Here is a 26978-nt window from a genome sequence, read left to right on the forward strand (position 1 = left end):
TTTTTTTTTTTAAGATTTTATTTATTTATTTGACAGAGAGAGACACAGCGAGAGAGGGAACACAAGCAGGGGGAGTGGGAGAGGGAGAAGCAGGCTTCCCGCCGAGCAGGGAGCCCGATGCGGGGCTCGATCCCAGGACCCTGGGATCATGACCTGAGCCGAAGGCAGACGCTTAACGACTGAGCCACCCAGGCGCCCCCCAGCTTTCTCATTTCTTTCTGCTTTTCCCCCTGTGCAGAATGTGCTTTTCTATCCTGTCTTAACCTTTTGATAGCCTTAATTACCTTTCAAGCCATTTGTGAATCAGGTCGTCAGACATATTCCTAAAAGACATTTAAGAATGTTCATCTGGGCGCGCCTGGGTGGCTGAGTCGTTGGGCATCTGCCTTCAGCTCAGGTCATGATCGCAGGGTCCTGGGATCGAGCCCCGCGTCGGGCTCCCTGCTCCGTGGGAAGCCTACTTCTCCCGCTCCCCTGCTTGTGCTCCCTCTCTCACTGTGTCTCTCTCGGTCAAATAAATAAATAAAAACTTAAAAAAAAAAAGAATGTTCATCTGTATTTCTAGGGTCAGCCTAAACATTGGACTCTATATTATGCACTTATCTTGTTCTCTTAGATTTTAGACTAAGGAACAGAATGTACATTTAGGCAGTCTCTAGTTTTCAAAGCCTGTTTTACAAATTACTGGTACAAATGAATGACCACCAACACCTGTATCTCTAGCTGCCTATCCAACCCAAACAGTTCTTCCCTCCTTTCTGTTTCCCCATACGGCTTTTCTTTTCTACTCCTGTTAAGGTGCCCTTCTTTTTCTTCAGTAGGTATATGCCCAGCTTTTCTGGTGAGAGGATGGCCTCATGAATGAGTTGTTTCGTGGAAAGCACTTTTCTGAATAACTGTATGTTTGCCAGAGAAGCACCTAGGTAATTCAGGATACCTTTGGTACCTACTGTTTCCTGAGCATGGCATATTGGATTTCTGCTCTTCTGCAGGGTATATATTTATTTATGACAGTTTCAGGATATATTTTAATTTGCATTGATAGAAGCAGCATTAGCTAGGTAGTTGAACCTGGTAAATAGATGACAGTGTGATAATAAAACCAATCTAGTCTTAAAAAGAGAGTGGTAGTTTCATGTAATCTGTGTCAGAAGTATCAAAATTAACTTATCGTGGGTTGATAGCTTCTATTTATTTTTGATAGACTGACTTTAGAAGAATAATATTGATAAGGTGTAGAAATTTTTTCTGAGGGGCCAAAAGGCAGCTTAAGAATGTTTTAAAGATGAAAGAGATACTGAGTGTTCTATAAAAAAATATATGGAGGACATATACTATGATAGAAAGAATGTTAGAAAGTTTATGGGCTTTAGATTCAGATAGACCAGAGAATTCTGTTTGTTTTGACACTGTGAGCCTCATAGTTTCTCTGCTATAAAAAATGGAGATGATAATACAAAGGCTGTTATTACGAGTGAATGAGAACCTGTGACATGCACTTAGCACAATACCTGCACATAGTAGCTTCCCATGAATGTTTACTAAGTCAAATCTTTTCTATCCTTTTGTTTTTCTCTGTCTTCAGGAATTTCCTTCTCCTTCCTTCCTGGTCAATCCAGATCAATCAGAGTCCACGTGAAATCTCATCTCCTCCATTGAAGCTTTTCCTGTGTAGCCTTTGTGACCTGATTTTCCTCATCTTTAAAATGCAAGAATTGAATTGAATGCCTAGCCCCTCTCTGCTCTTCATTACGATTCTCAGATTGAGACTCAGACTCAGACCTTGGTGTACTGCTCTTTGAACTCCTTTGGCACTTACTTGCCTATATCATATAATTAAGTACTCTGATCTTATACTTGGTGTTAAGTTTTCATCCAAATGTGCATATATTGAAGGCAGGCTCTGAAAATTGGACAAATGCTACTCTATCTGTATTTATCACTTATACTATAGTGGTATTTGAATATATAGAGGAATATTACTCTTGTTTTGTTGGGTCATTATTTTTAATAAGAAAATTGGATGATGGGGGCGCCTGGGTGGCTCAGTCGTTAAGCGTCTGCCTTCGGCTCAGGTCATGGTTCCAGGGTCCTGGGATGGAGCCCCACGTTGGGCTCCCTGCTCAGCGGGAAGCCTACTTCTCCCTCTCCCACTCCCCCTGCTGTGTTCCCTCTCTCGCTGTGTCTCTGTCAAATAAATAAATGAAATCTTTAAAAAGAAAAAAAAAGAAAATTGGATGATGGTTAGAACCCAGGTTGGAGTACCTGATTCCCCTGTGATTTAGGAGATAATACCGAGGTCCTATGAAAGTCAGCTTAGTAAGTGGTAGGGTAGTGTAAAGTTTAATAGAACCTTGCAGCTCAGGAGCAAGAATCTTAGATTATACAGGTAGAGAAGCAAGCAGGATGAAAACAGGTAATTTAGTATAGGAAATTGAATTATTTGGAGTAATGGTACTTGGGAAACGCATCTGAATAAGTAATAGTGTGTGGGATTAGATTACTATAGACTCTAGAAGCATTTGGAGGAGTGGGGTGGAGCTTGGGTTTGCACAGACCTCATGCTCTAAGTTTAAATGATGTATTCATTATTTTCATGGAACATTTATTCTTCTCAAAGGGAAGATTTATTTTGGGTGTTGTCCTGGTTAACTTCAGGAAGGCTTCTGTGTGAAATTATGCTGGAATTGGTTTTAAGGATGTAAATCCTATAAATCCACAGCTTGAGTAACAAATTGAATCTCTAACAAATACAAGGAATTTAAGAGAAGAATCCCACTTACAAAAGAATACCTATTATATTACAAGCAGTTACTATATGTACTGATTCCATATTCAAAGAATATCTTTGTATGTTGTTGGATCATTGTCACTGCCTACTCAGATGTTGCAGAACTAGAACTCAGATTTCTTGGATTCTGGTATCTTTTATAAGGCTAAACCCTTAAAAAAAAAAAAAGCATACCACATTGCACACCTAAATGCGTAATTGATTTTGTTGAAACACTCAGTCAACAAATATCTGTTATTTTATAACCCAGTATAGGAATGGCAGAAAAATGCATTATAGTTTTTTTGTTTGTTTATTCTCTTCCCATCTCCTTCAGATATATGAAAAATACCGCTAAGAAGTAATATTTGTGATCACGCAAACCAGTGTGTCTTGTGCCTAATATAGCAGTTCAGCAAGTGGGGAAGGTGACTAGGCTAAATATGGAATGTTTAGTGGAAAAAGAAACAACAGAGTTTGAATCCTGGAGAATCTGGTCTAGAGAGACTGACTGTGTGGAGGAAAGGGAATGGCATTTTAAACCAGGAGAAGTGGTGGTGATGTGTACTGTGAATTAGGTAGGAGAGACTACCTACAAAACTGTTTATTTAGTGCAAGGTTTGAGAGGGATAACTTATACTAGGTTGGTAATGATAGTATTGAAAGTAAGTAAAATACTGCCAAAATGATTTTGAAATGAGTCAAGAGGGCTTGATGACTTGATAAAAGAGTTGATGAAGAGAGGAGTAAAAGAGGGACGCCTGGATAGCTTGGGCGGTAAAGCGTCTGCCTTCAGCTCAGGTCATGATCTCAGGCTCCTGGGATCGAGCCCCAGGTCTGGCTCCCTGCTCAGTGGAGAGCCTGCTTCTCCCTCTCCTCCCTGCTCATGCTCTCTCTCTCTAACTCTGTCTCTCTCTCTGAAATAAATAAAATCTTAAAAAAAAAAAGATTTAAGATTGCAGGTTTGGATGATTTTTAAACATGATTCTGCCACTGACAGAAATAGGGAAGTTGGGAGAAAGAGCCAGTTGAGAAGTAAGATAAAGAAATTATGAAGGTACTTCAAGAAATAGGACTAGAATGTTTGTATCAGGCCTGGAGATATAAATATATGTAGATTTTTGGACATCTTCCATGTCCAAAAAATTTTATGATTTTGGCACACCCAAACCTTCTGCCTTTTGTGTCTCCGGGTCACACTGTCCACTACAGAAATAGGTTTGTTACTTATTTTGAATGAACAGTGAAAGAGTGAACCATTCTTCTTTACAAAGCTGTTTATTAGAGTGGAATTTTATCTATAGATGCAGCCACTTTGCCACATCTCTGGATGGGACTAACAATAAAGTTGTCTAGGCTTTTGCCAAAGGATATTGAAATGAGCAAATGTAACTTAAGATTCTATAGCAGGTAAAAGAATATTTGATTGAAAGGAGACCTGATTTTAAGAACTAGACATTTTTGGATTTTGAGACTTACTTCAGTAGAATTCATATAAAATATTATGTTTCACAATTTCTGTTGTTTTTTTAAAATATCTAGCTCTTTGTTTCATTATGACCAATTTTAACGCTGTAAAAGTTAAATATATTAACACTTTCAGTAGGTTATTATTTAAAACTGAGAATTTAAAATTAATTTTCCCCCTACTGAATTCATTTTTGAACTTCCTGTTCTTTTATATGATATTTGATTTATAAATATGGTAAATACTTGCTTTCTGTTTAATAAAATTTAGTGTTATGATTATTTGAATGTCATTTAAAAACAGTAAAAATCTTCCCCAACTAATCTGTGATATTGTTAAATGGTTAAGACAAAATCTGGGGCGCCTGGGTGGCTCAGTCGTTAAGCGTCTGCCTTCGGCTCAGGTTATGATCCTAGGGTCCTGGGATCGAGCCCCGCATCGGGCTCCCTGCTCCGCGGGAAGCCTGCTTCTCCCTCTCCCACTCCCCCTGCTTGTGTTCCTTCTCTCGGTGTGTCTCTCTCTGTCAAATAAATAAATAAAATCTTTAAAAAAAAAAAAAAAGAAGTAAATCTTTAAAAAAAAAAATCTGTAGGCTTTTTGTCTGTGTAGAAATTTAAAAATTTGTAGTATTCACTTTTTTTTTTAAAGATTAAGATTAAGCTTTTGTTAATGATGTTAGGTAATTGTTAGGTAATTATTAAAATGACTGGGTAATTCTTAAAATTCATATTGTTATGTATTGTGACATGTTAAGAAAATTTGAGTGCATGATGTGCTTGTTACTTTAATACATTACACTATTTTAAATTGGTTGTGTTTTAAGAAGAGGTCACTCTGTTGTATTTTATTCTTATAAGTAAGGGGGGGAAAGCAATGCAGAAAAATAATCAAAGCCAAGGTAGAGCAAGTTGTTAAACACTTTAGAATTAGACTTTTTTTTCCCCCTTCTACTGTGATACTTTGAAGGCAGCTGCTACAGATAAACTCTAGAGCCCCAGATGGTGGTTGCCTAATCCTCATGAGAATTCATGTCCTGGAAGCAGCTCTTATCTCTCCAGACCTGACATTGTCTGTGAGCTTTTGCTAAGGAGGGAATAATATAAACATGCTATGCATGAGTTTCACTTCTTGAATATGTCAAAGACACAGGAAGTTATAGTAAAGTATAACAAGAACAGACTTCACATTATTGAAAGTGTTGTTATTTAAAGCACTTGATGCTAACTTGTGATGAGTGTGGTTTGGGAGAAAAGACACAGTGAACATTTTCATGAAACAAAATGCCACTCCTTCCAGTATCGTGAATTCAGAGATGTACAGTTGTCATTAAGTATGCAGTACCCCGAATAATTCATTGCTATGTGATTTGCTCTAACAGTTTAAAATGGTTTGTCCTATAAATGAATGTTCAGGCTTTTATTTTCCACCCGGTAGTCCTCTTTGTTTGGAAAGTCAAAATACCAGTTCTACTATTCTAGATTTACTGTTTAAAAATTTTCCAGGTATCTGATCTGTGAGATCTGGGTCCATGACAACTAGAAATGGCTGTTTCTTTAGCATAGCAGCCACATGTTCTGAAGTGGGGTTGTAGAGACTTTATCTCTTCTAGGCAGGGTCTCATTGAATATGTGAACAGGGATGTTGATACTGTCATCCTGAATAATTGTTGAATCACTTAATGATATGACTCTGTGTAGGTAGTATGGAGGCTTTTTCTCCCCCAAAATGAAAATTTGTAATCAAATGAGAAACTGCAGTGTTCTTCATAAAATAGCATTAGCCTGTCTTTCAAGTCTTATATCTCTTTCCTCCAGATAAAGTATTCTCCAGCCACTCTGGACCTCTCACTAGCTCCAGAATCTACTGTGTCCTTTTATGTTATCATGCGATTTCTCATTTAATTTTGTCTTCCTTAAGGGCCCTTCCTCAAAGGAGCTTGTAGTTCTCTTAGGAGACCTAACTCAAATATCACTTCTTCAGTGAGTTTTCCACATATTGAAGCATTTCATTTTTTTTCCTCCCAAAGTGTTACAACAGCAAGAATAATCTTTCTAAAATACAAGTTTGATGGTCTCAAAAAAGTTTTAACTGTAATTGCATTTCATATCCAACCCAGTATATCAGCCTAGTAGTCGCTGTCTTCCTCTTTTTGGTCCATGTCTTAGCCAGTCTCATCTTCTCTTTCCTCTTGGCTACTTAACTGCACTGTGACAGGAATGACTTGCTGTTATTTCTTTTCTTGAGCCTACTGTATGCTCCTTTGCAATGGAGTGCCCCCATGTCTGTCTATTTTAGTCTTTCTCATTTTTTAAGATCTTGCTAAATGTTTTCTTCTCCATTAGGCCCCCACATTCCAAGTCTTCAGTCACAGTACTATTGAACATGTGTGTATAGATGTTGTGCTAGATTTGGCTGAGTATAAAAACTAGTCAGAAAAGAAAAATCCTGATTCTTAAAGAGTTTATAGTTTAAAAAAGGATGACTATTTTATAAGGTAGAAAGTGTTAGGTGCCATAAGAGAGAAAGCATTCAATTGCCGGAGATACTATTTTCAATTGGGGTATTCACAAAAGGCATATTTCAAGTAGTTTGTTTTTATCTGTGTCCTCTGTTCAGTTGGGATCTCATGGTGGTAGAGCCAGTTCACTCATACTTTCCATACCCTGCAGTGTCCAGCACAGTATCTCAGGGAGGAGGGAGAAAGGAAATGAATTTGAAAGATTAGTGAGAAATAACTTAGTAAAACCTGAGCTTGTGTTACTAGGTAGGACAGGTAATAAGGTGAAGGAAGAGGCATTAAAAGACCCATGTTAAAGCTTTTTACATTGAATTAATTGATGATTGACCCTTTGTGTGTTTGTCGTATTTTCTTTGCTTTATGAAATTCTTTTGCCTACAGCATGCTAGAGTAGTCTGAAACTGCCTGCTTACCACCTGTATCCTTTCTCTGTCTACCCACTGAGCTCATTTTCTATTGCTTCCTGTTGCTGTCACATTTGCCTCACTCCCCGCTCCCCACCCACATTCTCTTTTTGGGGTTCTGCTTCCTGTAGTACATTAAAAGGCCAATGAAAACATGCCCCAGATGGTGCTGTTCTTTATCATGATCTCTTGCCACTTTGTGTTCCTATTTAAAAGAACAAACAAAAAGCAAAACAAAAAGACACATGCTGCTGGTTTGTAACCCAGCTGGCTCTGATTTCTCTTATTCTTATCTTTGCTGTTCTTTCTCTGTCTTGGTTTCTACTCTGTTTCTTTTTCTTACTTCACTCTGCTCCCATTTCTGCTCTGTTTGTGCATCACCATTGTAAAATCCTTCCTATTCCTCTCTGACTAGATCATGCATTCTCTTATTCTTACTTCCCTTTCTTAATCCTCTCTTTTTTCTGTTTTCTGTTTTTCTGATTCCATTTCTATTCATCATCTTTTCTCTGTTTTCTTCTCCATTTCCACTTCAGCCTTTGTTATCCTCAGTTCTAATTCTTTTTCCATTCTTGACTATATCACTTTTTAAAAGTTAAACAAACAAAACCTCAAAACAAAACATGTAACTCCCCAGCTGTATCCAGGCCTCATTTTATACTTCATTTCCATATTCCCTGTTGCTTTAATTAGAGCTGACTCCATGCTTTCCCCTTCATTCATTACTTTTTGTTCTTTTTCCCATATTCCTTCTCCATAATAAATCCTACAGAGCAATAATCCTGGCTTTTCTCCCTGATTTTCAGTCTCTACTCTGTGCACTTTCTCTTTTCCTCTGTTAGTGTTCCAGTGGTTGTGTGTGTGTGCATGTGTGTGTACGTGCGTGTCTGTATGATACCCTAAGATGAGGAAGGTGTATGGCTAATGTGCAGCTACAGTGGTTATTTTACCTCTTAAGAAGCTGTAGTGGTGAGGATTAGAAGAAGGAGCTAAATCAAAAGAGAGAATAAAGTTTTATACAAAAAATTGGAGGGTGTTTATAGCTGTTTTTGTAAATTATGCTTTGTGGAAAATGGAGTTGGAAGTATAATTTGAGGCAAAAGAAAGTAGGATAAGTAGACCAAGCGTGGACTGTTGGGAGGCTCTCTGCTCAAAGATACGTATATTTTCTTCCCTCCCCCTCTGACTGCACCTACCACCAAGTTCTGTTCATTAGAAATGCATGTGCTTTAACTGGTCTTTCTAAAAATGCAAATTTCCTATGATATTAAGTCTCATTTAGACCTTGTGTGAATTAACTCTTAATCAGATTGTGAATAGGAATTTTAATTTTATTTGAGTTTATGGGAAGGGCAGTGGAAGGAGGGCAAGCTCTGTCAGGTTGTAGAAGGGACTATGGGGGACAGGAATATCATTGCATTCTTCTATAACTTTTGTTTTAAATTCATTGCATTTTTTAACTGACAGACGTATTCATGATGCTCTAGCTTAATTATAGGTGAAAAAAACAGTCCACAGAAAGTTGACTTTTTAAGGTCATTTAGCTTCTTGGTGATGGAAAAGGGACAATTTTATCCGTTGTTCTCCTAGTATTGTATTATTTTTGTGCTACGGTGGATTCCTAGCCATTCCTTGACTTGAAGTGGGAGGAACCAAGATCAAAGAGAAAAAGGGACAAAGGTAATATGTATATGTGCCCTACCACCCCCTCCTTTATTACTCCCTCCATTATCACAATATTATAATATTCTGGATTTCCAAACTTGGAGAAGAGATCCCACTTGAATGACTAAGGATCTGTTGTGTTGCCAAAGAAAGAAAATAAACAAAAATACTAGAACTTTATTAAAGAGGAAAGCTAATAATAGGTATATTTAACAGTCTTTCTCTGCTCTTTTATTTATGTTCGTGAAAAACATAACTTCTGAGATAACAAGAGATTCTGTCTAGAAATTCTGAATGAGTGGGAGGGAAGCCAAAACTGACTGGAAATTCAAGTGGTCCAGCATTACTTGAAAAAGTTGAATGTGTTTAAATCAGCAGGTCCCAATGACATGCATCGTAGGGCACTTAAAGATTTGGCAGATATCATTGCAGAGGCACTAGCAAATTACCATGCACAGGATGTGAAAAGGGCAGGGTAATGGTAGTGCTTCTAAACCACCACTTTTGTTAGTCTAGTGCTCTTCACCACCTCCCCCCAAAGCTATAGAAACAAAGAAGCTATACAAAACTCACATTATTTGCATTGCATTGGCCCTTGAAAACACCATTTACCCAGCCATACCGAATTTTCATTTGTTTTTTTCCCAACTTGTTCATTCTAAATATAAATCCAGGGTGGGTTTTAAGAGCTCATATAATGTCTATGGAAAATAGATAGTAGAAATAGGACTTCCATTCATAAGTGTTTCAAGAATTCCAGTTTTCAGAGTACTTTTAACAGACTGTCTCATTTGACCCGGGATCCCACCAACCCGGACTGTTTCCGGTGTACTGTGTAAAGATAAAGAAAGGTTTACATTCATTGGATTCAGTTTGTATTATTAATCTATACCTTCTCCACCTATTTGTTTATATTATATATTCTGCCTGCTTCCACAAAAGGATTTGGGATAGGATGCATATACACAAGGACAGTTAAATATAAAGTCATAGAATAAAAGATAAATTTCCTTCTTCTAGGAACCTGGGGTGAAATGATTACTATACTTCAACAATAAGTTTAGCTCTCAGCTTTGGCAGCCAAAACAAAGGGAAATATAATGAGTTATATGTTTTTTTGTTTAAAGAGAAGGACATCATTCTTATTTGATGGTTATTTATGTACATATTGTATTATGTCTATAAACTGCTGTGGAGTAGGGACCATGTGGATCCTTGTTTCTACTCAAGACAGTGTTTAGCATGAGTAAACAAGTGGTTGAACGTGATTTCTTTTGAAGAAAGTAGTGTCTTTTGGCACTGAAATCTGAGAGAAAACTTGTCATTTGAATTCTTATGGAAGAAACACTGAGTAATATAAATTACGGACAACTATTTCAGCCAAGGTTTTATAAAAGATGCAAAACAGTTCTTTGTTTAGCTCTTGCTTTTATTGAACCCTCCTAAAACACAAGGGGGTAACTGAGAAGTGCAGGGTGGTATTTTCAACAGGTCATCAGCTTCAGAGTCAGATGGACCCAGTTCTAGTCCCAGATGTACTGCTTTGGGCTCTGTGACCTTGGACAAGCTGTGTAACCTCGCTGAGCTTTAGTTTCCTCGTTTGTAAAATAGGCTATTAATACTTTTCTCAAAGGGATTTTGGGTTGATTAAATGAAGTAATCTAGGTAGCTACTCTACAGTTTCTTTTTTAGAGAAAATAATACGAGCTGAACAGTTTGTGCAGCCATGTAGTTCTGTTTATTTCTTCTCCTCAGTCCTTTATGCTGGCATAGATAATACAAGTGTTTTCACTACAAAGCCCACAATAGGGACACCTGGGTGGCTCAGTTGGTTAAGCGTCTGCCTTCGGCTCAGGTCATGATCCCAGGGTCCTAGGATTGAGTCCCACATCGGGCTCCTTGCTCAGTAGGGAGCCTGCTTCTCCCTCTGCCTGCCACTCCCCCTGCTTGTGCTCAACGCTCTCTCCCTCTGTCAGATAAATAAATAAAATCTTAAAAAAAAAAAAAAGCCCACAATAAAATTTTGCAGTTTTTACTTGTATTGAAATAGTCATGTATATTTTTAAAAACTTAGACGGAAAATATGTATTTCTAATTTACCTATTTATTGACTGTATCTAGTGCTTTTCATTGCTTCCTGAAAATCTGAAGTATCCACCTAGTATCATTTCCCTTTCGCCCAAAGAACTTCTTTTATCATTCTTCAAGTGCAGATCTGCTAGAGATGAATTCTCTTAAGTTTTCATTTATCAGAAAAGGCCTTTATCTTGCCTTAATCCATTTTTTGATATGTGTTTATTGAGACATAATTTACATACTTTAAAATTCACTTTTTTAGATAGTTTGATGAGCTTAGACAAACATGTATAGTTTTATAGCCACCAGTACAATCAAGATGAAGAAAATTTTCTGTTACCCCAAAACATATCCTCCTGCGCCTTTATAGTAAGTCCTCTGCCTGTACCCTGTCTGCTGGTAGCTGTTAATCTGATTTCTGTCCTGATAGTTTTTTTTGCAGAATCTCATGCAGAAAATTAGGCAGTATGTAGCCTTCTGTGTCTGTTTTAGTTAGCCTAGGGCTTTTGAGATTCAGCCATGTTGTTTGATGTTATTGCTGAGTAGTATTCCATTAATTGGTTGCATCATAGTTTCTTTATTCATTCACCAGTTGATCGACATTTGGATTGTTTATAGTCTTGGCTTTTATGCATAAAGCTGCTTTAATCATTTGTGTATAGGTCTTTAAATGACATGTGTTTTTATTTCTCTCGGGTATAAACACTTGGTATGTATATATCTAACTTTATAAAAAAAAATGCCACACTTTTCCAAATTGGCACTACCGTTATGCATTTCCAGAGCAATCGAGAGTTGCAATTGCCCCGCAGCCTTGGTTGACAGTACTTGCTGTTGTCATATTTTAAAATTTTAGCCACAGTTGTAGGTGTGTAGAGGTATATTATTGTGATTGTAATTTGGATTTTGCCAATGACTATTGATATTGAACTTTTTCTTAATGTATTTGACATGCATATATATTCTTTGGCGAATTGTCTCTTCATATCTTTTATTCATTTTTAAATTGCCTTGTTATATTACTGAACTGTAAATATTCTTTACAGATTTGGATAAAAGTACTTATCAAATTGTTTTTCAGTTATTTTCTCCCAACCTATGGCTTATCTTTTCATTTTTGTAACAGTATCTTTCAAAGGGGAAAAGTTTTAAATTTTGGTAATTTCTCAGTTTTTCCTTTTCCTTTCCATGCTTTTTTTTGTGTCCCATGTTAAAAAAAAAAATATATATATATATATAGCCTGACTTAAGATCATAAAGGATTTCCTCCAGAGGTTTTATAGTATTTGCTTTTATATTTGCGTTTTGAGTCAAGTTATTTTTGTATATACTAAGAGAAAAAAGTTGAAGTTTATTTATTTGCATGTCTTTGTCCGTTTGTTTCAAGAGTCCATTGTCCATTGATTTACCTTGGCACCTTTGTTGAAATCCATTTACCATGTAAGTTGGGGTCTGATTCTATACTTTCTACTGTGTGAAACTGATCTACATGTCTTTGTATAAACCAGTTTCATATTGTCTTGATTATTATAACTTTACTAAGTCTTGAAATTGTGGAGGATAATTCTACTTTTTTTTTTAAAATTTTTTATACTGTATTGCTTTGTCTTTCCATTTCTATTTCTGAATCATCTAGTTAATTTTTTTTTTTTTTTAGATTTTATTTATTTATTTGACAGAGAGAGAGACAGCGAGAGCAGGAACACAAGCAGGGGGAGTGGGAGAGGGAGAAGCAGGCTTCCTGCTGAGCCGGGAGCCTGATGTGGGACTCGATCCCAGGACCCTGGGATCATGACCTGAGCCGAAGGCAGTCGCTTAACCAACTGAGCCACCCAGGCGCCCCTTGAATTGATTTTTGTTGAATCTGTACATTAATTTGGGGAAGAATTGATATCTTAGTGATAGTCTTCTGATCCTTGGACATGATTTTTCCTTTTATTTAGGTTATCTTTAATTTTTCTCATCATTCTTTTGAGGTTTTCAGTCTACGTGTCTTAAACGAATATTTATTGGTACACTTATCTTTTTAAGTATTTGTTTTTTGATACTGGTTTAAGTGGCACTTTTTGATCTAATTTATAATTTTTACTTGTTTAATTGCCTTTTACCTTGCAACCTTGCTAAACTCAGTTGTTCTCATAGCTTTTTTGGAGTTTCTTTAGAATTTTCTACAGAAACCATCACTCCATATGCAAATACATTTTTAATCCTTTTCTCAATCTGTCATTTCTTTTCTTTTTTTGTTTTATTGTACTGGTTAGGACCTCTAGAAAAAATTGAATAGAAGTGATGAGAGTGGGGCGCCTGGGTGGCTCAGTTGGTTAAGCGACTGCCTTCGGCTCAGGTCATGATCCTGGAGTCCCGGGATCGAGTCCCGCATCAGGCTCCCTGCTTGGCAGGGAGTCTGCTTCTCCCTCTGACCCTCCCCCCTCTCATGCTCTCTCTCTCTCTCTCATTCTCGCTCTCAAATAAATAAATAAAATCTTAAAAAAAAAAAAAAAAGAAGTGATGAGAGCTTACATTTTTTTTTTTTTTCCTGAGCTCAAAATGAAAGGGTTCTCTTTTACCATATTTATGGGGATTACTGTAGAGTTTTTGTAGATGCCCTCTGTTAAATTGAGGAAGTTCCTTTCTATTCTTAGTTTGTTGAGGATTTTTTATTAGGAATGGTCACTGGGTTTTTTATATGCTTTTTCTGTGTATAGTGATCACATGGTTTTTCTAGACATGATTAAGGTTATGGTTAAAATGATGAAATGCATTGTTTAAATCCTCCTTGAATTTCTGTAAGATAAACTTTACTTGTTCATGATAAATTATCTACTTTATTTCTGGAATCAACTAATTTAAATTTTAAAAAGTTTTTTTTTCCCCCCCCGCCAAGTAGATGAGGGATATTGGCTGTAATATTCTGTTCATCTAATGTGTGTGATTTTGGATCAGGGTAATGATGGCCTTCTACAGTGAATTAGGGTGTGATCCGATCTCTTCTATTTTCTGGAAATGTGTTTATAGCATCCCCTTATTAAGCTTTTTTTTTAAAGATTTTACTTATTTATTTGACAGAGAGAGAGAACACAAGCAGGGGGAGTAGAGAGGGAGAAGCAGACTCCCTGCTGAGCAGGGAGCCCAGTGTGGGCCTCCATCCCAGGACCCTGGGATCATGACCTGAGCCAAGGCAGGCACTTAACCAACTGAGCCACCCAGGTGCCCCCCTCCCCTTATTAAGCTTTTAATGTGTGTAAGACCTGTAGTGATGTCTCCTCTGTCATTGCTGACAATGGTAATTTGCAACTTCAGTCTTATTTTCCTGATTGGTTAGTTTAGATATTTCTCATTTTACTGATTTGTTTTTCCAAAGAAGCAGCTTTTAATTTGTCCTTTTCTTAATTTCTTAAGATGGAAGTTATCATTGATTCGAAGCCTTTTTAATTTTTTTACTATTAATATTCAGTACTTTAGATTTTCCTCTAAGAACTGCTTTAACGTCATCACCCTAGTTTTCAGAGGTTATCTTTTCATTTTTATTCACTTCAAAATATATTCTCATTTCTCTTGTATTTTTTGTTTTTAGCCAATGAGTTATATAGAATTGTTTAATCTTCAGATATTGGGGGATTTAATTTCACTGTGGTGGAGACAACCTTTGTATGATTTGAATTCTTTTAAAATTTATTGAGACTTGCTTTGGTCCAGAAGAAAAGTCTGTCTTAATGACCTATTAATTATGTACATTCTTATCAAGTCCTTATTAAAGGACTCTGCTTTTGCTGAGAAGAGTACATCATAAAAGTCAATATAAGAAGTTGCTTAATAGGGCGCCTGGGTGGCTCAGTTAGTTAAGCGACTGCCTTTGGCTGAGTCGTGATCCTGGGGTCCTGGGATCAAGCCAGGCATCGGGCTGCCTGCTCATTGGAGAGTCTGTTTCTCCCTCTCCCTCTGCCTTCTTCGTCATGCTCATGCTCTGTCTCTGTCTCTCACTCTCTCTGGAAAATAAATAAATAAAATCTTAAAAAAAATTTTTTTTGAAAAAATAAAGTTGCTTAATAGTGTTGTTCAAATCTTCCGAATCTTTACGGATTTTATAAATCTACTTTTTTATTAGTTATTGTTGTTTTCTTTTCTGTATTATCAATCATTAATTCATGTATTTTGAAGCCCTGTTCTTAGGATTATTACGTTTTATTGAATTGACCCATTTGTCATTATTAAATGTCACTCTTTGTTCCTGGCGATGTTCTTTGTTCTGAAATCTACTTTTTCTGAAATTAATATAGCCAGCCACTTAAGCTTTTGTTTGATTAGTATTTACATGCCATCTTTTTTTACAGTCTTTTTACTTTATTTTTTTTATTTTTATGTTTTTAAAGACTCTATTTATTTATTTGACAGAGAGAGAGAGACAGTGAGAGAGGGAACACAAGCAGGGGGAGTGGGAGAGGAAGAAGCAGGCTTCCTGCTGAGCAGGGAGCCCGATGCGGGGTTCAATCCCAGGACTCTGGGATCACGACCCGAGCCGAAGGCAGATGCTTAACCGACTGAGCCACCCTCAGTCTTTTTATTTTTAACCCATATATGTGTCTTAAAAGTGTTTTTCTTATAGATAGCGCATGATTAGGTTCTTTCTCTGGCTTTGGGTAATTTTTCCACACACATGAGCAGATTAGTATTTAGCCAGAAAGTTGATGAAACCACTCTTCAGGGATGTGGAGTTTACCCTCTGTGTACCCCTTCCTCTCTGGTATTTTTTCCTGGAATTTAAAAAACAGAACACTGACATATTTCAAAAAATTTTTTCCTCCCTCTCCCTGCCAGAAATATGGGAATTTTTCTCTAATATTTCCTGTGCGGACCTGGTAGAACACCTGGAGGTAAAACTCACAAAAATATGTTGCCGCCCCCCCACCCCCACCTTGTGACTTAGTGCACTCGACTTTTTCTTTTTTTTTTTTTAAAGATTTTATTTATTTATTTGAGAGAGAGAATGAGATAGAGCATGAGAGGGGGAAGGGTCAGAGGGAGAAGCAGACTCTCTGCTCAGCAGGGAGCCCGATGCGGGACTCGATCCCGGGACTCCAGGATCATGACCTGAGCCGAAGGCAGTCGCTTAAACAGCTGAGCCACCCAGGCGCCCTCGACTTTTTCATTCTCAGACTTACCTCAACTGAGTCTGTAACAGTTCGTCACTTACAGTTTGGGTTTTCCTACCCTGTTATTGGTTCTGCAGAGGATTCTGCACCAGTAAGTTTTGATTCTCTGTATTGGCCTATCTGTCTTTACAATTTCTGGGGCAGTGCTTTGTCCTTCACTTCTTTAATGGATCTAAGAAGCTTTTTACTTGTTTTGAGAATGGAGTGATGACTTTTAAGCTCCTTATTTGCAGGATCGTGAAGTCTGCAAGCATATTTTGGTTTACCTTCAGTATAGTGATAATAGCTACTTTAAAATCCTTATCTGCTAATTCCAGCATCTTGGTTATCTGGCATCAGTCTCCATTGATGATTGCCCTTTCTCTTGATACTAGATAACATTTTCTGTTTCTTCATACATCTAGTAATTTGGGGCTGTTTTCTTAAACATTGTGAATGATACATTATAGAGACTTTGGATTCTGTTATGTTTCTCTGAAGAATGTTTTTTTCCTCTCCTCAGTTTCTCAGAGCTGATAGCCATCTTGACTGTATTTAAACTTTATACTTTATTTTTTCTTACTGTTGACCACAGGTAGCATCTCATCAGCCCTTTTTGCCTTAGCTGGGCTGTTGGACTGTGTTCCATGTATGCATAGTTCAGTGGTCAGTCATATATTTGGGCAGGCTTTATTTACAGAATTTTGGGGCTACCCCTCTCTGACTCTGGTGTCTAGGTTTACCCTCATACTTTCCAGCTACTGTGGGAGTGCCAATCTCAGACCTCTGATTCTTTAATCAGTAAGAATACAGCTCTCTCTCAAAATCTTACCTATTCTTTCTCTTCCATCCACACTGCCCCACTATTGGTTGAGAGTAGCTTCAGGTGAAGAGCTGTAGTGCTGTTCTTTTCTTCCAAGTGTCAATATCCCTCCATTTTGTGTCTGCTTTTGATTGTTCTCTAATGCCTTCATATATAGTCAGTCCTTTTATTCATGATTCCATATTTGGGATTTGACCTACTCACTACATTTTGTTTGTAACTCCGAAATCAATACTGCACTTTCAGAGACATGTGCAGAGCAGCAGAAATTATAGTCTGATGCCCATGGTCCTAGTTACAAACAAACAGGCGTCAGCCTTTTTTTTTTCTTTTCTTTAAGATTTAATTTATTTGAGAGAGAAAGCGTGCATGCATACACAAGCAGAAGGAGCAGAGGGAGAGAGAATCTCAAACAGACTCTGCACCTAGTGCAAGGCCTGACACGGGGCACAATCTCACAGCCCTGAGATCATGACCCCGAAATCATGACCCAAGCTGAAACCAAGTGTCAGACATTCAACCAGCTGTGCCACCCAGGGGGCCCTAATACTCAGCCTTCTTATTTAAGCTTTCCTATGGTAGTGACCAGAGGATAGAAATGGTAGGGGGCAGTGTAATGTAGTGTGGAAGGCTGCCGCTCCGGAGCCAGTTGAATAGAATTTGAAACCTAATTCTGGTACATGTTAGTGAGGCAGCCTCAGGCATGTCACTTAACACCTCTGAACCTCTGAAAATGGAATCTACCAGGAGGAGTTGTTTTTAGGATACAAGATTATAATCTGTGGGAGGTGTGTGGTGTATGTGTGTGTATGTATTTCCCCTAGGAGCAGTGCTTCAGTATTTGCTAATTCATTGTGGCAGCATTATAGTATATAACTGGTGTGAATAACTAGACTAGAGTGTAATTGTTTTCTATATTTTGTAGAGTTTGTAATTGTTTTCTACAAGGTGACTGGTCTGACATGAGCTTATTCAATCATTATCAGAAGCAGAACTCTACTCCCCTTTCTTTCATTTTTTAAAACTTGTAGAATGTTCTATAAATATAAAAAAAAAAGCACAAAGAAGATAAAGGTCATTATTGCCTCCACCACATGGAGATAACCACAATTAACATTTTGGTATCTGAAATTCCATTCTTTCATGACTGTACGATATGATTTGTGCATGTTTGTGTGTATATTGGTATTTTTCTGATTTCAGGCAAGTTGTTTCACATATCTCAGTCTCAGTTTCTAGGTCTGTGAAATAGGGGTAATAAAATTGCATAGTATAGGATTCTGGGGAATAATATATGTGAAGCACTTAGTGCATGGGAGGGGCACCTAGGTGGCTCAGTCAGTTGAGCGGCAGGCTCTTGATTTTGGCTCAGGTCATGATGTCAGAGTCCTGCAATGGAGACTGAGATTGAACCCTGCCTCACTCTGCGCTCAGTCTGCTTGAGGATTCTCTCTCCCCCTGCCCCTTTGCCCCTACCCCCTGCGTGCTCTCTCCCTCTCTCAAATAAATAAATATTAAAAAAAAAAAAAAAACTGTGCAAGGAAGCTGGTTAATTGCTATAGAATTAGTAACAATTATGTAACTTTATAAAATTGGTATTTTAACATAACTCTACCATTATAAGTTGAGTATACTGAGCAAATCATATCTGTTCTTGATAACTGGGCATCATAGTTTTGGGCGAGACTCTCAGTTGTTAGATCTGATGGTACCGAAACAAATGAAGTGTTTTTGGCTTTTGGATCCTATGTTAAGTGTTTCTCAAGGAGAAGCTTTTTCTAATTTTTTGTTTCTACTGTTTGAAGTTTTGTTTCCTTTGACAATCAATTATATTTCTTTTTATGGCTATCAATATATTCTTCTGTAAGTTTTACTTTCTTATTTGCATCTTCTAGTTTGCTGTCTACAGAGACACTCCGTAACTAAATTTGTTGAGGTAACATCTGATACAAAAATGTACATTGAATACATGACTTTGAGAGCACCAGTATCTGCCTTTGCAGACTTCTGTTGCATTTTAGATGAAGTTAAGAGCCAGAATTTTTATTTTTATTTTTTTAATTTAAATTCAGTTAATTAACATCTAGTATATTACTAGTTTCAGAGGTAGAATTCAGTACAGAATTTTTATTTTTAAAAGCTTTATTTTATTAGAAAGCATAATAGTGTCTTTTCCCCCCAAACTAAGTAATTCATTGAAGTAGATGATGCCAGCATGATGAAAAAAAATCTTCTTGTTAGAATTTTCATTAAGTAGGATAATTTTTTTCTCAAAAGATGTAAAAACTTAACATTGTAAGGAATACCCTGTTTATTTTTAATACAAAGAATGTGAATAGCATATCTTGAATATAATTTTATTTTTAATCACATTTTCCTTTTTTTGTATATCCATCATTCTGTCTCTTTCTGTGGTTGAGATTTAATGAATAGTTTTAAATTTGTTAAATAAACTTAGGCATTGGTACTCCTGGCCAGCCTTTCTGTGTCGATGTTGTTCACGTCACTGTTTTTAATGGACAATTTGCTGCTGCTGGTTTCTCCAGTTTACTTTCTTTTTCACCTTCAAAGTGTAGTTTCTTTTTTAGCTTCTTAAATATGGTTTGCTAGGTTCCTTCACCAACCCTTTCTTACTTCCAGCCTGAGTGCTACTTAGGAGACAAGAAGGGTTAGAGCAAGAATAAAAGTGGCAGCATGGAATGAGACAGTGAAATTAAACGAAGAAAAGTAGAGGAACAAGTGAATGTGAAACTGATAATATTGATTGATGAGTAAGGGTTGAAAATATCCTTAGTCATTCTGAACTTCTGTCTGGCACTTAACATCCCACATCCACATTATCAGCAAATCCTGTCATGTTTGTCCTTTGAAATATGCCGAGACAGAGTAGCATCACTTCTTCCTATCCAACTGTTACTTACACCCATGGTCTAAGCCACAATTATCATAGCCTGGACCATTGCATTGTTTCCTAAGTTGTTTTTCCTCTTCTACGGTTCTACACCCAGCAGCTAGAGTGATCCTTTCAAACCTAAGTTAGATGATGTCATTCCTTTGCACAAAACTCTTCAGTGCCTCCGCATTTCACTTAGAATAATATCCAGTGTCCATTCCGTAGTGTGAAAGGCTATGTATGATCTGGTTCTCTGTTAGCTCTCTGATATTATCTACTGTCTCTATCACCCATTTTAACTGTGCTTTAGCAAAGTACTGACTCCTGTTTCTTGAAAGCCTGGAGTCCATTCTTGCCTTAGGGCTTTTGCACTTGACTATGCCCTTTCCTGGCTATGCTCTCTTCTCAGTATTTGCTTAGCTATCTCCCTTTTTTTCAGATCTCTGCTCAATGTCATCAGGAAGGATTTCTCTGTCCTTTATAAAATAGCTCTACTCCCCATCATTCTCTGTCCCCCTTTCACTATTTTCTTTTTCCTGATGGAATGTACTGCCAGTTAATATATTTTATATGCATATGTATGAATGTGTTTATGTATATAATGTGTGTATTTTTTTAATGGTTTTACCTGACCTGCTAAAGCAGAAACTTTTTTTTTTTTTTAAGATTTTATTTATTTATTTGAGAGAAAGTGAGCGAGAGAGCATGAGCAGGGGCAGAGGCAGAGGGAGAAGCAGACTCCCTACTGAGCAGGGAGTCTGATGTATGGAGCTCAATCCCAGGACCCTGGGATCATGATCTGAGCCGAAGGCAGACGCCCAACCACTGGAGCCACCCAGGTGCCCCTAAAGCAGAAACCTTTTGGTTCGCTTCTGTATCCCCAGGGCCTAGATACCTGGCTAGACACTCAAAAAATATTTCTTGATTACATGATTCAATAAATTGGATGGGATGGATAATAAACAGTTGTGTTTATAAAAGAAACAAATGGGCATAGAACAGCATTTAGAACTCTAGAGGGGTAGAGTGTTTAAGTAGGAATGTCCTTTGGAGAGAAAGTATTAGAGTGAATATGTTAGTGCTGATGATTGTTTGGTAGGCTGATTACTTGTGCAGATAGTAAAATGTGAAATCAGAAGGCTTTCTGATTTATCCACAAAAGACAAGTTTGTTCTATTTGCGTATTTGACCATGCTGTATAAGTAGATCTTTTTTTCTTTTTCTTTTTTCAACTCAGCATGAACAAGCCCTCCCTCCCCCTCCCCCCCTTTCCCCTGGCTCTCTGGTTTCTTTTCGTGGCCAATTTCTAGTCCTTTTCTGCCAGCTTGATTGTCTTCCCTCTAGTGGCTGGCCCTCGTCTCCCTGGTTTCTTTTTTGTCAGTGAGGGCGTTGTATATATGCACTTTATCCCTGAATGCTGAGAGAGTACTTGTCAAACTGACAGAGAGGGTGACTACTGGTTGCCACTTGACACGGAGAACGGCACCTTTAAAAGTCTGCATTCACATCCGTGGGCCTTCAAGAGACTCAGTGTAAGAGATTGTACTTTATCAAGTAGAAATAACCGTATTGGTGAACATTTAGTATTTATGTTATAAAAATGTGTGCTTTCTATGAACATATTTCTCCCTCATACTATCCATGCTAGTCTTATTACATCATAGATCTTTTTCATAGGGTACATATGAGAAAATAGAAAACACCAAGATTTTTGAAGACTGGTGTCTAATAATGAAGTAGGTATAATACTTCATTCATTTCTTTATATCACTTTATCTCACTCCTCTGTTTTTGACACCTGCAATGACTTCCTAATACCCACTAAAATAACTCTTGAAAGTAGTGTTTAAGGTGATTCATAATATACTTCCTAACCCACTCTTTCTATTTCTCAGCTCCCTCTCAAATTCCCTATACTCTAGTCCACTGGCTTTCAAAGAGTTTTCACAGCTCCTGGGATCCCCTTGGAGAGGTGGGAGTTAAGTTGTCAGGATTCTATCTCTCTTCCTTTAACTGGAGCCTTTAGGGTTTCATCTCTCTTGCACACTGGGCTCTCCTTAAAATAGGGATCTGTAACTAAAAGAATGTTTGAAAGTCACTCCATTTGTCTGATCATATGATTAGCCTTGTACAAGTTTGTCTCACTGTCTTTCTCTCAGACAGATGCATACACACACTTGCTCAGGGCCACACACTTTGTGGCTTTCGTTTTTTCCTGTAGTTTCCTCTGCCTGGAATATTAATGCTGCCAGTTGATCATTTATATAGTGCGCTTTGCTGATACTTGGGAAACTATGACCCTTTTATACATTTTAGTTCTAAAGAACTTCCAGTGAACTGGGATTTAACTATTCATATGATCAAAACCCTTAAGGATTAATATATATTTTGTTAACTTACGACATTGTTTGCTTCATGGACAAGGACAAAGAGATACTTCTCCTAAATATTAGAAATATTAAATCTTGAGTTTGAGCTAAAGTTTTTTCCTTTTCTTTTTTCCCTTTTTATTTACTGATTAATTGATAGATAGTAATCTCTACACCCAGCATGGGGCTTGAACTCACAACCCCAAGATCAAGAGTCACATGCTTTACTGACTGAGCCAGCCAGGTGCCTCAGGCTAAAGTTTTTTCAATGGATATGTGCTTTCAAAGTATTGATGAAGTTTAATAGAGGAATGATTTTGGCCTACATTTGGTTTTTTCACCTGTAAGTTTGTTGTTGTTGTTTTAGTAATGCATGCTGTATATGAAGCCAAGACAGATTACATTTTATCTTTGAATTTTTTTTCTAGTGTTATTACTTTAAATTTTACAGAGCAGGTAAAAAATTTTTTTTTAATATTTAAGTATAGTTGACATATAGTGCCAACTATTACTTTAATCCAAATGCGTTTTTGCAATCCCAGGCCTTCCTTCTTTTTTTTTTTTTTTTTTTAAGATTTTATTTATTTATTTGACAGAGAGAGAGAGAGCACAAGTAGGCAGAGAGGCAGGCAGAGGGAGAGGGAGAAGCAGACTCTCCACTGAGCAGGGAGCCCGACGCGGGGCTCAATCCCAGGACCCTGGGATCATGACCTGAGCCGAAGGCAGACGCTTAACCGACTGAGCCACCCAGGCGCCCCCCAGGCCTTCCTTAGCTCCTTAATGAAATGGTGACTTAGAATTTCCTTTTCTTAACAATGACTGACAACTTTTGGTATTATAATAGTTTTTAAAAATACATATTATTTGCCTTTTATCGTAGGTATAAAATACTGAGTTCTCTCAAGGTGGTTTGATTTACACTAGAGGTATTTTCTTTGCATTTACGTAGCAGGAAAAAATTATATTGCATAATGGGAGTTCTTTCATTTCTACATACTTTTAAAGCTTCAGTTTTTATGTCTTGGAAATAAATAGGATGTTAATTGTTCATATTTAACATTTTCCACTGTAGAGTGTTAATATATAATTGTTACCTAGCGGGTTATAATGGATAGTTGTTGCCAGTGTAAAGCATTCAAAATCATTTCTGTCAGAAAACCTGTAACTAAAGCAGTGATTCTCAACTGTATCTATATCCCAATGATACACATAGCCAAAAGCACTCCCGTAGGAGTGCTTTTGCTCCCAGCTTTTGCTCCCAGGGCTCATTTTGGTAATACCTGGAGACAGTTTTTGTTGTTACAACTGAGGAAAGACACTGTTGGCATCTAGGCATGCTGCTAAACATCCTAAAATCCACAGCCCCCTACAACAAAGAATTTTCTGGCCCAAAATGCAGCAGTTACCAAGATTGAGAAACCCTGCGCTAAAAATAAATATCAGTCTTCCTTACCTTAAAAATGTTTATTTTACTGGTGATGGGTATTAAAGAGGGCACGTTCTGCATGGAGCACTGGGTGTTATGCACAAACAGTGAATCATGGAACACTACATCAAAAACTCATGGTGTAATGTATGGTGATTAACATAACAATAAAAAAATTTTTTTTAAATGTTTATTTTACCTTTAAGAGGAGTATTTTTATTTCTCTCTTGCTGTACAGGCACACAGATTTAGTCATTATCTTCATAATACCTTTAAAGTGTTTAGTACATGTAGATCTTGGGTACCTGGGTGGCTCAGTCGGTTAAGCGTCTGCCTTTGGCTCAGGTCACGATCCCAGGGTCCTGGAATCGAGCCCTGCCAACAGGCCTTGCTGTCAGTTTGAGGCAGTTTAGCCTTATTTTAATTTCTCCATCTAACAAAATAGATCAGGTCACTTTCTTGGAAGAATTCCTTTACGCTAAATATTAATGTAGAAAATGTTACTGATTTCCCTTCTCCCCTCACCAGCTTGTCCCTCAAACACACAGTGGTAACAGTTTCTATATCTACATTAGCCCTATAGCAGTGTTAACACTTCTATATTCTTTTTTTTTTAAAGATTTTATTTATTTATTTGACAGAGAGAGACACAGTGAGAGAGGGAACACAAGCAGGGGGAGTGGGAGAGGGAGAAGCAGGCTTCCCACGGAGCAGGGAGCCAGATGCGGGGCTCAATCCCAGGACCCTGGGATCATGACCTGAGCTGAAGGCAGATGCTTAATGACTGAGCCACCCAGGCGCCCCTGCACCTTCTATATTCTTCCATATCTTTCTCCATGCTCATATAAAGAACTTTTAAACACACCCAAAGTAGTTGGGGTTATTGTTTTTACACAACTTTTCTGACACATACTCTTTTTACTTTTACTATGTAATATTCCTTGTTTAATTGATAGAGAGCTTGACTTTTTAATAGCTGTATGATATTCTCTAAAATATATAGAGTGGGTGTTTCAGAGTTTATTGAACTATTCTCTTGGATATTTAGTTTTCACGTTTGGGTTTGTTTTTTTTTTACACACTAAACAATAATCCAAGTACATATATACTTCTGTGCTGAATTTTTTTCTAAAAATGAAACTGGTTTAGTCCAGAGAAGGAATAATGAGGATAATCACAAATTGTTTATTTGACTTTTGACTTTGAACTTTTTTGGGGGGAATGTATTTGACCAACATTGAGTTTCAAACCGTGCAGTGGAAATAACCACAAAAGATCCTGACTCCATGTCATTTTGAAGATAAATACCATTATTGCTCAGACTGGCCTGACCAATGCCTTTTTCTTGTTTAAGGGAGGCAAGCAACTCATTTAGTTAAAACAAAAAAATACAGCCCCTGTAGGTCCAGGGGCTATGGAAAGAAATGCTTAGAAATTATTTGGGTATGTATGTTTTTTCAAGAAATACTAGTTAAAATTTCTGAAGCAGATTGTTCAAAGAAAAGAAAAACTTGTTAATTGCTTTTTTGATAACAGGGTCATAATACTGTCTGGAAACTTTGAACAAGCTGTCAAATTCAGAATGTGGTTTTTATTGTTGGAAGTATGTTTATCTGATGACTATACCTTTGTAGATGCTGAGTAAATATATTTTAGATCTGCAAGACTGAATGGTATAAAAATAGGCTGGATACATGGTTTTTAGTCATAGCTCTTGTTGACCAGTTGTACAAATATGCCAAGTTTTCACCTCCTGGGATCTTTCCTTTCCTTTCCCTAAACTTGATTGTTTACAAAATTTTTCAGTTCTAAATCTTCTGATTTATTATCTTGCATATTAAAGAAATATTGACACAGGACACCTGGCTGGCTCATTTGGTGGAACATGTGACTCAATCTCGGGGTTGTAAGTTTGAGCCCCACATTGGGTGTAGAAATTACTTAAAAATAAAATCTTAAAAAAAAAAAAAAAGAAGAAATCTGTGACATAATAATACAGTTACGTAACAACCCTCTGTCTTTAGACTTACATTATTCTGACTCAGTGAAGAGTAAATCAGCACTGAGCAGTCAGGTGGTCCCTGGAGATGATAGACACTTTTACATGAAAGTACCTTTTTTTTTTTTTTAAGATCTATTTATTTATTTTAGAGAGGGAGAGAACACTAGCAGGAGGACGGGCAGAGAGAGAAGGAGATAAGCAGACTCCTGCCGAGCAGGGAGCCCGACATGGGGCTCGATCCCAGGACCCTGAGATCATGACCTGAGCTGAAACTAAGAGTCAGATGCTCAGCTGACTGAGACATTCAGGCCCCCCAACATAAAAGTACTTTTGAAGTCCTTAGGTCCTTAAGCGATGTTTGGTATGAAATTTGTTCAGTAGTGGTGTGTGTGTGTGTGTGTGTGTGTGAGAATTCATCAGTCAAGAAAATTATATCCTAGACATTTTATGAGGAATCATTTATTCCCATTGGTGTCCCCCAAAAGACATTTGAACCCCTTTTTGCATATCGAGTGTCAAACCTCTAAACTTAAATTATCCAGTAGTTTAATATGAAATCATATGGAAACACTTACTAATACATTTGAGTATAATCATTCTTATGTTAAGAGTACATTTTTAAACATGGTATTGTTTCGGAATATACAGAAAAGGAAATGGTGAATGCTTTATTATTTTGAATGAGCTGCATAGTTTGAAACTGCTATACTTATGAGGCCTTTTTATAATAGTTAGCCTTTTCAGCTGACCTCATTATGTTGTATCTTTTGTGTTTATTCCAAGTATTTTTAATGTCTTAACTAAGAGAATATAATTTTTGAGATATTTCTAATCTTGTGCTATTTTCCTGACCAATATATGAATGGAATTAGTTATTTGATATCAGTGCCTGTGTCCTCCCCTACCACCCCAAGATTCTTGTTTTAAGAACAAGAATTAGTTTATTAAGCCAACATTTATTTTCATAATTGCATCTGATAATTCTGTACAGTAATTGCTGGGGGGCTGTGGTTGAAAACACTTAAGGTGGTGAAGATATTCTCCAATATTAGTAATAATGAAGTTGAATTTCATGTCATACACTCTCTTGTGTTATTTGGGAATTTGAATCATCAGAGTCTTTCTAAAGCTAATATTGCAAGCTAGAGAGTTGAAGAGTTTATTTCTGCTATAATCTGAGAAATTAGGGTGCAGGAAAATAGAAACTTATTTTGTAGATTAAAGCTCTCTCTATATTTTAATAACATTGATATTCTGCTTGCTTTATGAAACCTTTTATTACAAACAGTTATGAATATGAACATCTCATTTGACTACTGATGAACAGACGGGAAAATCTAAATTAAAACTTTAAATACCACTATTTAATTACCCAAATGGCTTTGACTGTGTTAAAGACTGCCTGGGATTATTCTGTTTTTCAATTTGTTTTAAT

General features: G+C 37.2%; 1 protein-coding gene and 1 long non-coding RNA gene across 5 annotated transcripts in view; both read left to right on the forward strand.

The window, feature by feature from the left end:
- LOC145717066 (uncharacterized) overlaps nucleotides 1-11064 on the forward strand; it is a 67692-nt gene extending 56628 nt beyond the window's left edge. Inside the window, exon 2 of the long non-coding RNA XR_014140058.1 lies at nucleotides 8751-11064. This is a non-coding gene — a long non-coding RNA (uncharacterized LOC145717066). The remainder of the gene's footprint in view (nucleotides 1-8750) is intronic.
- The window catches only part of ZCCHC7 (zinc finger CCHC-type containing 7), a 230704-nt gene that overhangs the window by 62074 nt on the left and 141652 nt on the right, over nucleotides 1-26978 (forward strand). The window lies entirely within an intron of this gene.

This window comes from Leptonychotes weddellii, chromosome 14 (genome assembly GCF_054177405.1).
Source record: "Leptonychotes weddellii isolate Sample4059 chromosome 14, ASM5417740v2, whole genome shotgun sequence".
Lineage (NCBI taxonomy): Eukaryota > Metazoa > Chordata > Mammalia > Carnivora > Phocidae > Leptonychotes > Leptonychotes weddellii.